Below are 13,450 nucleotides of genomic sequence, written 5' to 3'. Positions count from 1 at the left end.
AATAAAATAAAATAAAATAATCATCCAGTGCTATTATGAGTTTGCAGTTCTTAATCCAAAGAACATATTTGCAACTACAGCTTGGGCTGATAATCTGGGCCAGGGTTTAAGTGGAAGAAAGAAGAATTTGCTTGGATAAGGGAGCTTGGTGGGGCTTAGTTGCGGGAGTTTGATATTTGCCGCTTTTTTACTGTGGACTGTTTTTTCCATGCTGTCCCCCAGAAGCATGTCTGTATGGGAGGTTCCCCTGTGGTGTGGCATATTACTCCAAATGCAGAAGCAGAATCTGAAAAAAGATGTGTTCCACATTCGTGTATTCATACCAGCTATAGATGTGATTACAGTGGCAAAATGGCAATGTGACTCTCCCCGCTCTGCATAGACCATAGGCTATGCTTGAGTTCTTTGTGGGTTTTAGAGAGCACAATGATGCCATTCAGAGCACTGGAAATCCACTTGCAGGCATGTTCAATGTTTCTTTCCTGGGTGCCAAATGCATGACTCTTTAGCCCCCTCCTACATGCACACCAGCAAGCAAATTAGAAAAATTAACATAACCGTATTTACACTGAGCAAAATTTATATTACTATTTTGTGCCTCCCCTTTGCAGAGTGCTGGAAAATTTACCAGATCAGTTTCTTGTGATGGAAGCTCATCTTTTCATGAATATAAAGGTAGAGCAGAGAGTAAAGAAGTGGGTACACAGTTAGAGAGCACTAGGTTCAGCACATCTGCTCAGTCCTTGCAAGCAGTATAGGTCTTTAGAAACCTCTTAATCACACAGTCAAGAACTCCTCTGGCACTTACTTTCTCCAGATTAAAACTGCTTTAGGAACATCACTCTGGTAGGTGACTATGGGCCAATTTGACATAACACCAAACTGTAGTTAAATGTGCCTGAGGTTGGTATTTCTGACCAAATATGGGATTTTTCTTCTTAACTTCTTAACTGTGCCTCAAAACTTCAATTTGAACCCTCGTTTTGAAGCTGGCTAGGTTGCTGAAACTGCAGGTCCTCTGGCCCCATTGTGCTGTTTTAATTCAGCGCCTGTTGTAACCTGGGATTCTTGCTGAAGCTCCTCCCACAATCACAGAGAGGAGGCTCAGATCAGCTCTGAATAGTGTCAGCTGCATCTCTGGCTGTTTGAGCGAATGCTCCAACTTCTGCTGCCTAGCAACTAATCACCTTACCCCTCCTTTCACTGCCTGGCAACAAGCATGCCGCATTCCTAGATTTTCTAGGTTGAATAGAACCCTGAGGTCTTTGAAAAATTCTAATGGTCTGTTTGGGGACCTCTGGTACCCCAAGAGAGACAGTTTAAGGACCGTTCTCTGCCTCTCAGCTTCAGCAAGAGGGATTCCACCAGGATTTTCTGGTAAAACTGTTGCTTATGGGCTTTAATCCTTCCCCAGCACAGCATCTCTCCAGGGGTTGGCCCTATCCATCCATCCCCCGCACAGCATCCCTCCAGTTGATGTTGCTGGGTGTCTGTCTTATGTTTCTCTTTAAGATAGTGAGCCCTTTGGGGACAGGGAGCCATTTTATTTATATCTATGTAAACCGCTTTGGGAACTTTTGTTGAAAAGTGGTATATAAATATTAGTAATAATTGTATTTGTCATATTTGTTAACCGACAGTTCTCTGTTAAACCAGACTAATGAAAAATTCCACTCCCATATAAGGGGAGGATCTCCCTAAGGTGGCCCGTGCTGGCCAGCTTCATTGGTTGCGTCACCATCTTTAACTTGACTCCCCTATCCCACCAATGTTTTGCCCACAGTGCACTTTGCCATTGGATGCCAAAGGCTACCATCTAAAAGATCGAATTCAAAAGGGTTTTTTTCTTGATAAAAGCTCCCACCCAGTGGCTGAAATTAAAAGCTACAAAAAGGGAGAAAACATAAGGGTCCAGGATGGGTAGGACTAGAATGTTGATGGCTCTGTAAGCTCATCAAAGGGTAAGTGCGCATGCCCCACAGAAATGAAAATATGTTCTTGTTTACCTTTGCCACCAGACTCAGAGGGGGCAGGTAGACCACTGCTAGGTTGGAAACTACCAGGAGCAGATATACTTTAACAAAAATGGACTTCTTACTGCTGCCCTGTAACCAGAAGGTTGCAAGTTCGATCCTGACCAGGGGCTCAAGGTTGACTCAGCCTTCCATCCTTCCGAGGTCGGTAAAATGAGTACCCAGAATGTTGGGGGCAATATGCTAAATCATTGTAAACCACTTAGAGAGCTCTGGCTATAGAGCGGTATATAAATGTAAGTGCTATTGCTATTGCTATTGCTATTTTAAAGACCCAGGTTCCATCTCTTCCACTCACTTTGGTGTCTACCTTTTCAGCCCAGAGGCACCAATTTTGCGCACTGGTCTGGACTACGATGGAAAACCAAATCCTTAACAATTGTACCCCATCTGCGCTTGTCACGTCTTTCCCCAAGGGGAATCTTCTGGGTGTCCCCAGGGCAATCAAACCATTTACTTCTAGAAAGGAATGAACAGAGTTGAATTCCAGGTATCCAGAGGCTGTTTCAAAACTAATTAAAAAATCTTTTTGGAACTTAATTTGGCTCCTGTGATACTGCTGAACTGGAAAAACAAATCTAAAACCATGTGAACTTCAAGGGCATCGATAACAAAAATGGTCTGGTCATCTGCATGTGCTAGTTTCAACCTTGGAGATAAACCATGTGATGGTTGGGAAGGGAAAAGGCTTAATTTGGAAGAGGAAAAGCTTAATTTGTTTTTGCACTGCCAAAGATGGCTTCTAGATGACAAGAAGATACAAGTGTGATGAGCACGCCCCCACTCACACTGTAGTCAATAGTTGCTAGAGGAGGGATGCTTGCAGTCTGGCAATGCAAGGAGCATGGTGAGTGGTGGGACTGAGCCTGGGAGGACTAGGAACATTAGGGACTTTAGCCAGCGAGTAGAGGTAATGAAAACACAGTTACTGGACCATCTGTGGTGCGATTCTCAGTGACGGCGGTTAACCTCAGGAACACCTACTTGCAGTTTGGCCTTATGTCCGAATTGGCCCTATGATTCACACCCCAGGTGCCTGAAACAGCCTAATAGGCCATCAGAGTCTGTTGTGAATGACCAAGCTCGGTGTAAATTAGACTGCATAGTTTACAATGATATTATTTCTTTTAATTATTTGTACTTAGCATTTAAACATATTTTATCAAGTTTTAGAGAATGAATTACTAGTGCATTTGTACTGACTTATAGAAAATGCCAGTGAAATGTGTAGTAGAAGACTCTTTTAGCTTGAGTATAAAACCTGAAAGTTGTCTCTCTTGGTTAGCATAAAAATATGAAGTACTGCAGCAATAAAAAGGTCAATATACTTCATGTTAGCAACACATTTTATTTGATATGGATATATTGCTTATGTAGAATCAAGCAATTTGTCCTTTGAATTAACTTGGATTGGATGACATTAATTGGCAAATTGCAATATTTGTTGTGTTGACTACTTTCTGGGTGTAAGGGTCTTTTTCCTCTCCTCTGCTAATATATATATATTAAAAAATCTGAATAAATGATGAAAATTAGAAATTAGATTTCTTTCTCTTTTTGGTTTGTAGGGAGAACTCAACTGTCAAGGTCAACAATTTGCAAACTTTACTGGGTTACATGACAAATTCCTCTCTTGATCCTCAGCAAGAGAACTTGAAATAAGAGTTGCAAGTCTAATAGTGTGAGTCATAGGGTTAGGTCTCAGGGTCTGCAGCAAATTTGTTTGAACTCTTGGCTGAATGCATTGACGATTTTCCATTAGCAATGAATTACAGCTGTAATTTCATTAATTTCTTCACCTCCATGAGGATATGTTAGTATGAGTTGCTTAACCAAGCATCAAAGGAACCATTGCATTTAACCTTTAGTCCTTTACAGTGTAACCAGGACCAGTTGAAAAGTAAATTAGTGTAACATCCCTTAAAAAAATTACTTTAGATAAGCAGTGAACATAATTTTTGTGTGTCTTTAATTTAATAGGGGGTTTATAGTTTTATGCAAAATCATTCACATTACATCTGACCCTCTGGGAGCTAGCTGCCGCCCCCCCCGCCCCCAGTCTGTATAATTTGGTGTCTAATAATCTGCTGTCTGTTAAATCCAGCACAGTCTTGATTAATGAATTGTGATGAACCAATGCATTCATTTACAGGTTTGGACTAATACCCTGAAAGGCTATATCGGTGCTTGCAGTTATTAATGCAAATAAACTCCAGGGAGATAGCTATGTGAATAGGGATGTGGGAAAATAGAAAGAGACAAAAATTTGCCTTTATTCAAGTGCACTATGATCCATCCCAGCTGAATCTGCAAATGGACTGGAGTCTTTCATGGAGAAGGCCTCTACACACTACATATAAATGCATGTATGGTTGTCCAATGGCATGTTTAGATCAGGAAAAGCTGCCTCCAGTGGGGCAACTCGGAGTGCTTAACTCTTTCACTGCCTAATGACAGTGAAAATTTGCCTTTCCCACTGTGGAGGAAAAGGCAAATTGGAGTGAGGAAAATAGTGGACAGAGAAAGTGCTAAGTGTCTCCTCCCCTTGCTTCTTCACTGCTTCTGATTGCTCCGCAATAAATGGCATCTCTTGATCTCTCAGGTTTGACCTGAAGGGTTATCAAGCTAATAGCTTAATCTGGGCAACGATCACTGAGCTTCAAAGCAAGATTCACACCAGTGAAGTACTGGGTTTGGGTCAGGTAATGTGGAGCTCACTATTGGTTGGTAGTACCCTCAATTCTTCCCTGTCACATTTTATCTGTCTAAAACATTGACCTTCAGGCTAATTGGTGCTCACACAAGTCCCTGATCCCTGTCTTATGCTTCCTGTCTTGCCATACTTGCCTATAAAATCACCACATCGTTTATTGCTACCTGGTTCCTGGACTTGACCCTTTGGGCTGATACAGAAAGAGACACTCATCATGTGATAGTTCAGCAAAAAAAAAAAAAAAAAAAGAAAAGAAAAGAAAAGAAAAGAAAAAAAGAAAAGAATGGTGGCATTTCTGATATGACCCACTTTCAGTTGCAACATGATGGGTTTGCAGGTCCTGTCCTCCACCATGCCTTAGATACATTCAGCATTCCTCAGTGTGATCTCCATTGTGATCACACTGCATGAAATTTCATTTCAATTGTATGATACAACTTCAATATCCTTTAGTTTTGGACAAGGACTAATTTGTGCTGGTGTATCTTCCCTTAACTTTGATAGTATTCAGAGCAGATGATCCCACTAGATACTGAACCTGAGGCAATGTCTTTTTAGATTTGTAATAATTACATGCAAAAGTTATTCAAGAGCATGGCAATTAATGTTGATAAATTTTTATTAAATTGTACTGTCAATTTGCCAGACATCAATGGTGATTTTTTTTAAAAATCACATATTTAGAACCCCTTGAAACTCCCTTTATGTTTTTTCCTGTTCTAAATTTCTGTCTGGGAGATGTTGGGGAAATTGTCAGATTAAGCCTTGTCAATAACACTTTCTAAAGCTGACAAGAGTCACAGAGTGATGTAATAAATCAGCAAATTAACTCTTATGATGAAGCATATTTACCAATGGAAGACAAGAGGGAGAACATAGCTATTCTCAGTATGTACACATGGATTGAGTCTCTCCAGCCACCTCAACTACAAACAGTAGTTTTGATCTTTCTGTATGCAGATCATCCTCCTGGGTTTATATCAGCATGTGCAAATGGACTGCTTTGTGGAGGAAATAAATTCTGCATCCTATACTTTGTGGGTGCAGCTCTGTGGCTGGACCCTCCTATGTCTTCTAAAGAGGAGGAACAGGGCCATACTGTGTTCCCTGAGACCCCACAACTCCTGATGGGCTATCATAAGGTGCCCCCTCAGATGATCCCTTCATCAAAGGAGGCTGCAACACTGGGGCACCCCAACTCCAAATCCAGACTTCCTTATCAACCCTGGGTATGAAGGGAATTCAGGTAGACACACAAATATAAAACAGGTGATCTATACTTCTAGAGCTGAGATTTGCTTGCCAGAGAAATAAAAGAGGATTATTGGGTAAGAGACTGAGAACCAAAGAGGACTTCAGGAGTAGCAGCAACAATGCAGACACTCTGAATCAGCAAAGCAGCATCCATTTAGCTTCCTGAGACCTTCCCTCCCTCAGTGTTACTCAGGAGGAGGAAGCAAGCAAGCAAACACATTGTTCAGATCAGGGCTTGGCTGAAGTGCAGGAAGAGACAGACCAGCCACCTACTTTATAAATCATTAAGTCTCTTCCTGCTAGCTGCTGATGTAAAAGTTCCAAGGAAAGGCCTCACAAAGCACTCCGAACCCATCTCCTTTTGGACAGCTGCCCTGCTGGTCCAGGCTTCCTTTCTCATTATCTGCTTCTACTGCTCATGTGCTCTTGCACCACTTGGATCACCTGGAAATGGACACTCTGAAAGTTTTGTACGGCTGGGCATAGGGGAATGCAGGTAGTTGCATGCTTCTCAACAGTTGATCTACACTGTCAGAGCTGACCTTGACAGAAAAAGAAAGATGAAATTCTCTGTAAGAGATTTTTGTTTTTTTAGACTGGGATCCAAAGGGCTACATTGGTGGGCCCCAATGTTATCTGAATGGTACCCACTCTGACATATCACAGACTGTTGAGACTTCTCTTAGTTTCATTTCAGCATTAGTTTGCCTTGTGGGAATTAGGCTTCAGACACAAGTCCAAGCCATGTTAGATGGGTGGAACTCATTATGCATATCTTTTGACCCTGGCCATGATTTATGGGAAGATGGCAATATTGTCAAATGGCCATTAAAATTCTGCATAAGAAGCCATAATTATGTTTCTAACATAAACATTTCCTTGATTTTTGCCTGATGCTGCTGGACATCTGCACATTTTCTTTTCCTTATGAGAAATTATGTTAAGGCTCAAGTGATCTGATCACAGTAATTGATAGACAAATTTTGAAGGCTGGAGTTCCCTGCTGGGAGTTTCATTATATCAGCACCAGAGCACGAGGTATTAAAATAGTGGAAGGGTGAAGAATAACATGAATGAATGGGGAGATCACAAATAATAGCTTTGCTTCAAAGCGTCCGTGATGGATGCTATGATACCAAGTGAGACTTAACAATTTTATATTTTAGCTGGTTGTAGAAAAATGATGTTTGAAATTCTAACTATGGAACTTAGCCTTTTTAGTCGAGTCTATTTAGCTTGCGTTCAGCAACTCCATTTTCTCCCTCATTCATCTAATCCCCAGGTAACACCAGCTTTAGATGGTGTTATTAGGAATGCTACAATCTAGCTAGTTTCCCCTCCTTCAGTGTTGATATACCAGAACTACCCAGACATTTGTAACTTCAGATTTTAAATTCCACTGAGTTCTTTTTCATATCTCTTTTTGTGCATTTCTTTTATGTTGAATGAATATGAAAATTAGATTTTTCTTGAGCAGAGACCTCTAATAAGAATGCCATTCAGCTGTACCTATATAGGGAAATGTGTAATGTTCATTTTCTTGCCGTAATGTTGCTTTTATAGTACTGCCGTTACTATTTAACTCTAATTTAACATGAGTGATGTTTCAGGCATTGCATAGATCATAAAAGTGAAGTGCACCTGCTCCGAGGACTTAAAGTCTGTAAGAAAGACTGAGGTAATTCTTACTGAGGTAGTAAACCAGTATCTGGGTTGCACCACTTCAGACTGCAGGTGGGGGCTTAGGTGAATAGTTAGGAGTATCTTGAGGCCTAGTTCCATGCCACGGTGTATTGCTCAGCCGGGGCAGCGGGGAGGAAAAATAAGTATCCATGTCAAGGAGAGAGGGGTTGGTATCTTAAGTGGCACAGTCCTTCCTTTTTTCCACCAGAAGAGCTCAGAGGGCCCCTGAATCAAGGAGAGTAAAGGATACCATGAGGCAAAGATTAGGTTATGCTTACCACTTCATACAAATGGTTTTAAGGGATGAGTCTTTAGAAATAAATAGGGCTCAAATATTAAACACAGGCTACTCAAAAAGTGTCCCTATATATCTTATTTATGCAATACTGGAAACCCTGATGAAGCAGGTTGTAGAATCTCCTGTCCTGGGTGCAAAATAGTATGTGGCATTAGGTGGGCCACTATTGGTTTTCTCTCTCTCTCAATCTCTCTCTCTCTCTCTCTCATTTCGATTGCAGCTGTGGCAACCCCTCCAGCCTGTACAGGAGCACCAATCCTCAAATATGTGCTCCCCACCCAGATATAATTAATTAATTAATTAATTAATTAATTAATTAATTAATTGGATGCCCTGTTCATGCTGGCTATCCTTGCAATGAGAGGGCCCTTTGCCAGGGCATGCCCACATGCGTGGGTGGCGTAAACACAGGGGCCAGGCATGGACCTTTCAATGCATTCAAAGTTCCTGGGCTGGGTCCAGTGTGGTGCCGAATGCAGAGCTCCCGGTGCGGGGATTCCCAGGAGCGGAGAGGTCCAGTTTCCAGTGGCTCCGGGAGAGTGGGTGCACCCTTCAGGGCCGCAGGCAGGCACGCACATCCTCACATGGACATGTGGGCTTGCAGGGAGCAGGGTTTGACAGCAGCCCAGTGGCAGTCGCTGAGATGGGGGTAGCACTTCCCCAAGTACTCATCCCCGTGGCTTTCCTGCATTGAGCATCTTCCCTCACTCCCCTTAGTCTGCCACTCTCACGAGAGAGTGGTCCATGGGACAGTGGGGCACTTTGCAGCATACATCTCATGTACCATCTTGTACAGCTAGACTGCCCTCTAGCACATTTGCAATTAGTCCTCACAGATGGTTGTTATCATGAGCAAGACTAGGGAGCAAATATCCCCAACCAGGGAAGGGGCAAGGCCCCTCCTTCCCCAACGTTTATGTGAAAAAACAGAACTTTGATGCTCTGCTTTTTATCCCCACCCCTGGTTCGCCCCTCCACAAGACGTTCCCCTCTGGGTGCTGTGATGGGGTGCCCTGCTTATGTTGCCACTTGGAGTGTTTTTGCTTGGGAAAATGAATGACAGTAGCAGAACACTTGGTGCCTGGCTTGTCATCCTGCTTGCCCGGTTGGGGGAGCAAGGGACAGAGTGGGAACCAGGGCTGCTTGACAGGCTGACAAGTCCAGGATGGGGCATGGCAGCATCCCTGTAGCCTGGCAACTCCATAGCTGCATCACTAGGGACCATTTTAAAAAAGCATTTGGAAACCCACCTCTTCACCCAAGCCTTTTCAGCTTTTTAAATGGTTTAGGTTTTAATCTGTTTGATTTTAAATTATTTAAATTGTTTTAAGTTTTTGTGTATGTTTTTAACTTGTTTTTATGTTATTGTTAACTGCCCAGAGATGGAAGTTTGTGGCAGTTTACAAATCTGATAGATAGATAGATAGATAGATAGATAGATAGATAGATAGATAGATAGATAACTGACAAGAGAGGTGGGGCTGGTTTTCCGAGAAGTTGCCAGTGAGAAATGCCTAAATAATGGAGAAGCCACATCCTTGGATGGGTCTGCACCACCAACTCTATGATTGTGGTTTGAAAATCGGTGTGAACACACACTTATAGCTGCACCAGCAGTCAGACGTAATGCTTTGGTGGCAGGAACTCAGTTGCCAGTGGCAAACCGTAGAGATAACCGAAAGTTCAAATTGGAGTTTGGCAAGGCAAACCAAAGGCAGCTTTCAGCCTGTAACTGCAGTTTCATACATTTGGGCATAACAGAGTTGCAACCTCGGCTACAATTAACTGTGGTTAGCTCTTATGTCTGAATGCATTCTTAGTATGTCTATGTACGCACATAGATACATAACATCAAAATCTAAGTGTTACAGTGTACACACATACACACCTTCTCTATGGGATACTTGAGCTGAAGATTTGTGACAGAAGGGGTACCCTTGTTACAAAAAGTTGGAACCGCTTCCATTGCACACCATCCCATTATAACTTCTGCAGTCTATTTACCCTTTATTGCTCTCATATACATCTGGACAATGTAGCCTGTCACTCTGGGAGTGGCTTTAGGAAACTTTCCCCCTGCTCACAAGGGTTGTTTTGTATTTCACATCTGTAAAATGTAAAGCAGAACTCCTCGTAATAATAGGTACTCAGCAAATGTTCATAATAGGCTCATCTGCAAGCTCATAATAGGCTCTTCTGCAAGCTCTTGCTTTGACTTAAGCCACAGAGAATATTATTCATAAATGCATCCCCCTCCCATATTATTCAGTGGGTAATTATTAGTCTTCATGCATAAAATGAATGTGACTGTCCAGACAGATGCATATTGTTGGCTGTGTATCTCCCCCCACCCCTCCCAGAGTGATAGCGGCTGAAATTTGCAATGATTACCATGACAAAGGCCAGCGTTTTCCGTGTCCTGGAGGTCACATTCTGACTGGTGACATGCCAGTAACAGCAGTTCATGGGGGCTGGAAGCACACAAGCAGAATTTGCCTTTTTAATGCAGTCTATCTCTCTAGGGGACTTGGTTTCAGAATTGCCATTGGTTTTGCAAGCTACCAGGATATACATGAGTATTTCTGCAGTACTCGCTGTTTTCCATTAGGGGCTGCTGTTGAACTTCCAAAAGAAATGTTTTTTAAAAAAGCTCTAGAAGAACAAACTGACAGATCATTCTGGTGTCGATCAAGCCTTTCTGATGCAATACATGGAATCTTTTGGATGTACCAGTAATAAATACTTCTTTCTGAACCCTTTATACCCTGTATAGCTGTATGTCATACCCCAAGGAACAGCCATACAAAGATATTAGTGGCAGTGTCTAATTTTTAGTTGAAAACTAAGAGGTGGGGGATGTCAAGGTTATTTTCCCATTAATAAAGTTTATCTTCCCCAAACAAATGAATGCAGGGTTTTAATTAATTTCAAAGTGTCTCCCATGACGTCTTTTAAAACACTCTAATATACTAATACCGTGATTTAAACTTGCATGATAAAGCCGACAAGCTGTTTTGAAAGGCTTAGCCGGTGTTCAGTCTTATCTATAATCTGTACCTTATTGTGTTTACAGGAGAAAAATAACATCAATCCTTATTTATTTATTTTTTTAAAAAAATCCTCCATCAATGTGATTAAATCTTGAGTGTATATTAAGGATTGCCTCCGGTTTGTGAAGGTTTTTGTGTCCTACTGCTGCTTGCTTATAAAAGGCATGTAATGTATTTTGAGGGGATTTTTTGGTTTTGGTTTTTTTAAGTTTAGGCTTTCAAAATGCCACAGTGAGATTCATTAAAATGACATCATTGAAGAAGGCCCAAATTTTGTAAACTGAAGAGAACAGAAATAGCCATAGGCAGGTGAACACTATAATAATATTTGAAGCAATGTGGCATCAATTGTGTTTGACTGCTGCCTTTTTGTGTGTGTGTGCACAGCATCTAGAGTTTAACAGCTAATGAGGAATATTTAAAAAAATCTGAGAGAGACAGCCGATTGGAGTAAGGCTAACTGCCAGCAAAGCAAACATTGCACATATTTCAATTGAATGACTATAGAAAATCAATCTGTAGGAACTCAAAATACCATTTCATGTTATTGAAAATAAAGCCATACTCATTACACAGTGTTACCAGGATATGTTTAATACAGAGGTTTTACAATGAAATGTCTAATAGTTAATATTGTTGCCACAGCTGCTGCTTAAAATACATGTGCACACAGAATATTTCCAGTAATTACAGTCTCTGCAAACTGTTACATTTTCTTTTCTTGGCTTTGTTATTTTCTTGGAGTGCTTGTAAAGAGGTCAGTTAATAGTTAGCGTCTGATGCTGTTTGTGCTAATGACAATAGCTGTGTATTAATTGTATACTCAACTGTTAACACAGTGAAAAGAATGTCATTAAATAATCTTTTAAAACAATATCAAAAGACTACTTTAATTTACAGAAATGTACTGTCATGAAAGAATTGTTTACCCTCCAGTGTTTTTGGAAGTATATGAATATGAATCTTTTCACTGATTAATTTAACTTGTATAAATATCGGGCTTTCCTCCCTACTTTGTAAATGGGCTTTCTAAGACAACTCCTTTTATATAGGCATGATGTCATCTGGGAATTTAACTGCTGAAACATGGAATCTGCTTTTAGAAATAAGTTTCTGTAATTCCTTTTTATCAGAATTTGGTTACCCATTATACCAAGTACCATACAGTGTTGGACTCAACCCAGATTGCATCTACACATCCATGGAATAATGAACTAGGAGTGAAGTGCTGCCCATACAGCTGCTGGCGCGTTGGATGTTTTCAATTTGCTGTTCAGAATATAGAAGCTCTTTCAGAATACAGAAGATAGCAAGGAAAAACCCATGCTTCCAGCTAGCCGAAAATGTAGAATATGGGTAGTCTGTTCAGCACTGTCCATACCACAGAACGGAAACAGGAATGAGGAAGTCTCTTTGTGCATTTTATTTTATTTCTGTCCTGTTCTTTTGTTTCTATATACCATGGAAGATATGAAAGTGTGACCCAGAATATGGCTCTTGCATGCCCCCTCCTTTAATCTGAGCCTGAGTTATGATATTGCAACAGCATGTGTATGTCTTGCTTGGAAAATGTTTAAAATGTAAATTCAGCTCTTTGTGATGCATATTGAATATAGCAGGCATTGTGTACATGTACAGCTCCTTCATTTAGGGCTTGGGCTTCTTTTCTGTGTTCTTAACATCTCATACACGTTTGCCAAAAGCTGATCTAGGTCTGGTTTACACATGCACATCCATCACTTTGAGGTCTGCAGCATCAAGTAATGGTTTGCATGTGTAAATATGCCATAGCACCACAGAACTCTTTATCACTTTGTGTCACCTGAACACATGTGTTTTTCAGTGGAGTCAGTTCACAATTGCAGGTCATGAAGTACTGAGTATTAAAGTGATGTACCTCAAGTATGGACTAGTCATTAGAGTCAAGCAATATGACCTTCTACAGATATATCAGAGTATATGCAATGACTTTGCCATTTCCAGTGTGCTATATGATAGACCACCTGAATTCACAGACATCTGAATTCTCATACATATTCTCAAAAATATGTCCCTGAGAGTCACACAGCTGTCAGGGACATATTTTCAGGAGATACAATGGGCTTCAGAGGGAAGGGAAATTTGGCAAAACGTGCCTCCTCTCATCTCACACAGTGTTGGTCTGGATGTCAGCACTGTTGCACAAGCACAGTGCTAGTCTGGATGTCAGCTAACAGCAACAAGAAGTAGCCACTTTTTCATGCACTTTCCTAGAATTTTTTGTAGAATTCCTCCAGTCACAGGTGCCCACTGGTACTTTTCATAGGGTAAGAGAGGTTTGAACTGGGAATGAAATTTCGACTCAAATAAACTGCAAAAATGAATATAGGAAGCTCCTTATTGATTCTGGGGTGGTCTTTGTTTTGTTTCTTCCACACAC

At 41.1% G+C, this 13,450-nt stretch overlaps 1 long non-coding RNA gene across 1 annotated transcript; it reads left to right on the top strand.

Moving 5' to 3' along the window:
• Positions 1–1,182: 1,182 nt before the first annotated feature.
• LOC128324808 (uncharacterized) lies at positions 1,183–12,662 on the top strand. The gene is made up of 3 exons (XR_008307104.1): positions 1,183–1,377; positions 3,602–3,714; positions 12,165–12,662. It is a non-coding gene; the product is annotated as an uncharacterized LOC128324808 (long non-coding RNA).
• The last annotated feature ends 788 nt before the right edge of the window (positions 12,663–13,450 follow it).

This window comes from Hemicordylus capensis, chromosome 4 (assembly GCF_027244095.1).
Source record: "Hemicordylus capensis ecotype Gifberg chromosome 4, rHemCap1.1.pri, whole genome shotgun sequence".
Taxonomy (NCBI): Eukaryota; Metazoa; Chordata; class Lepidosauria; order Squamata; family Cordylidae; genus Hemicordylus; species Hemicordylus capensis.
Note: the sequence above shows the minus strand (reverse complement) of the source record. Positions and strands in the feature narration are given on the sequence as shown.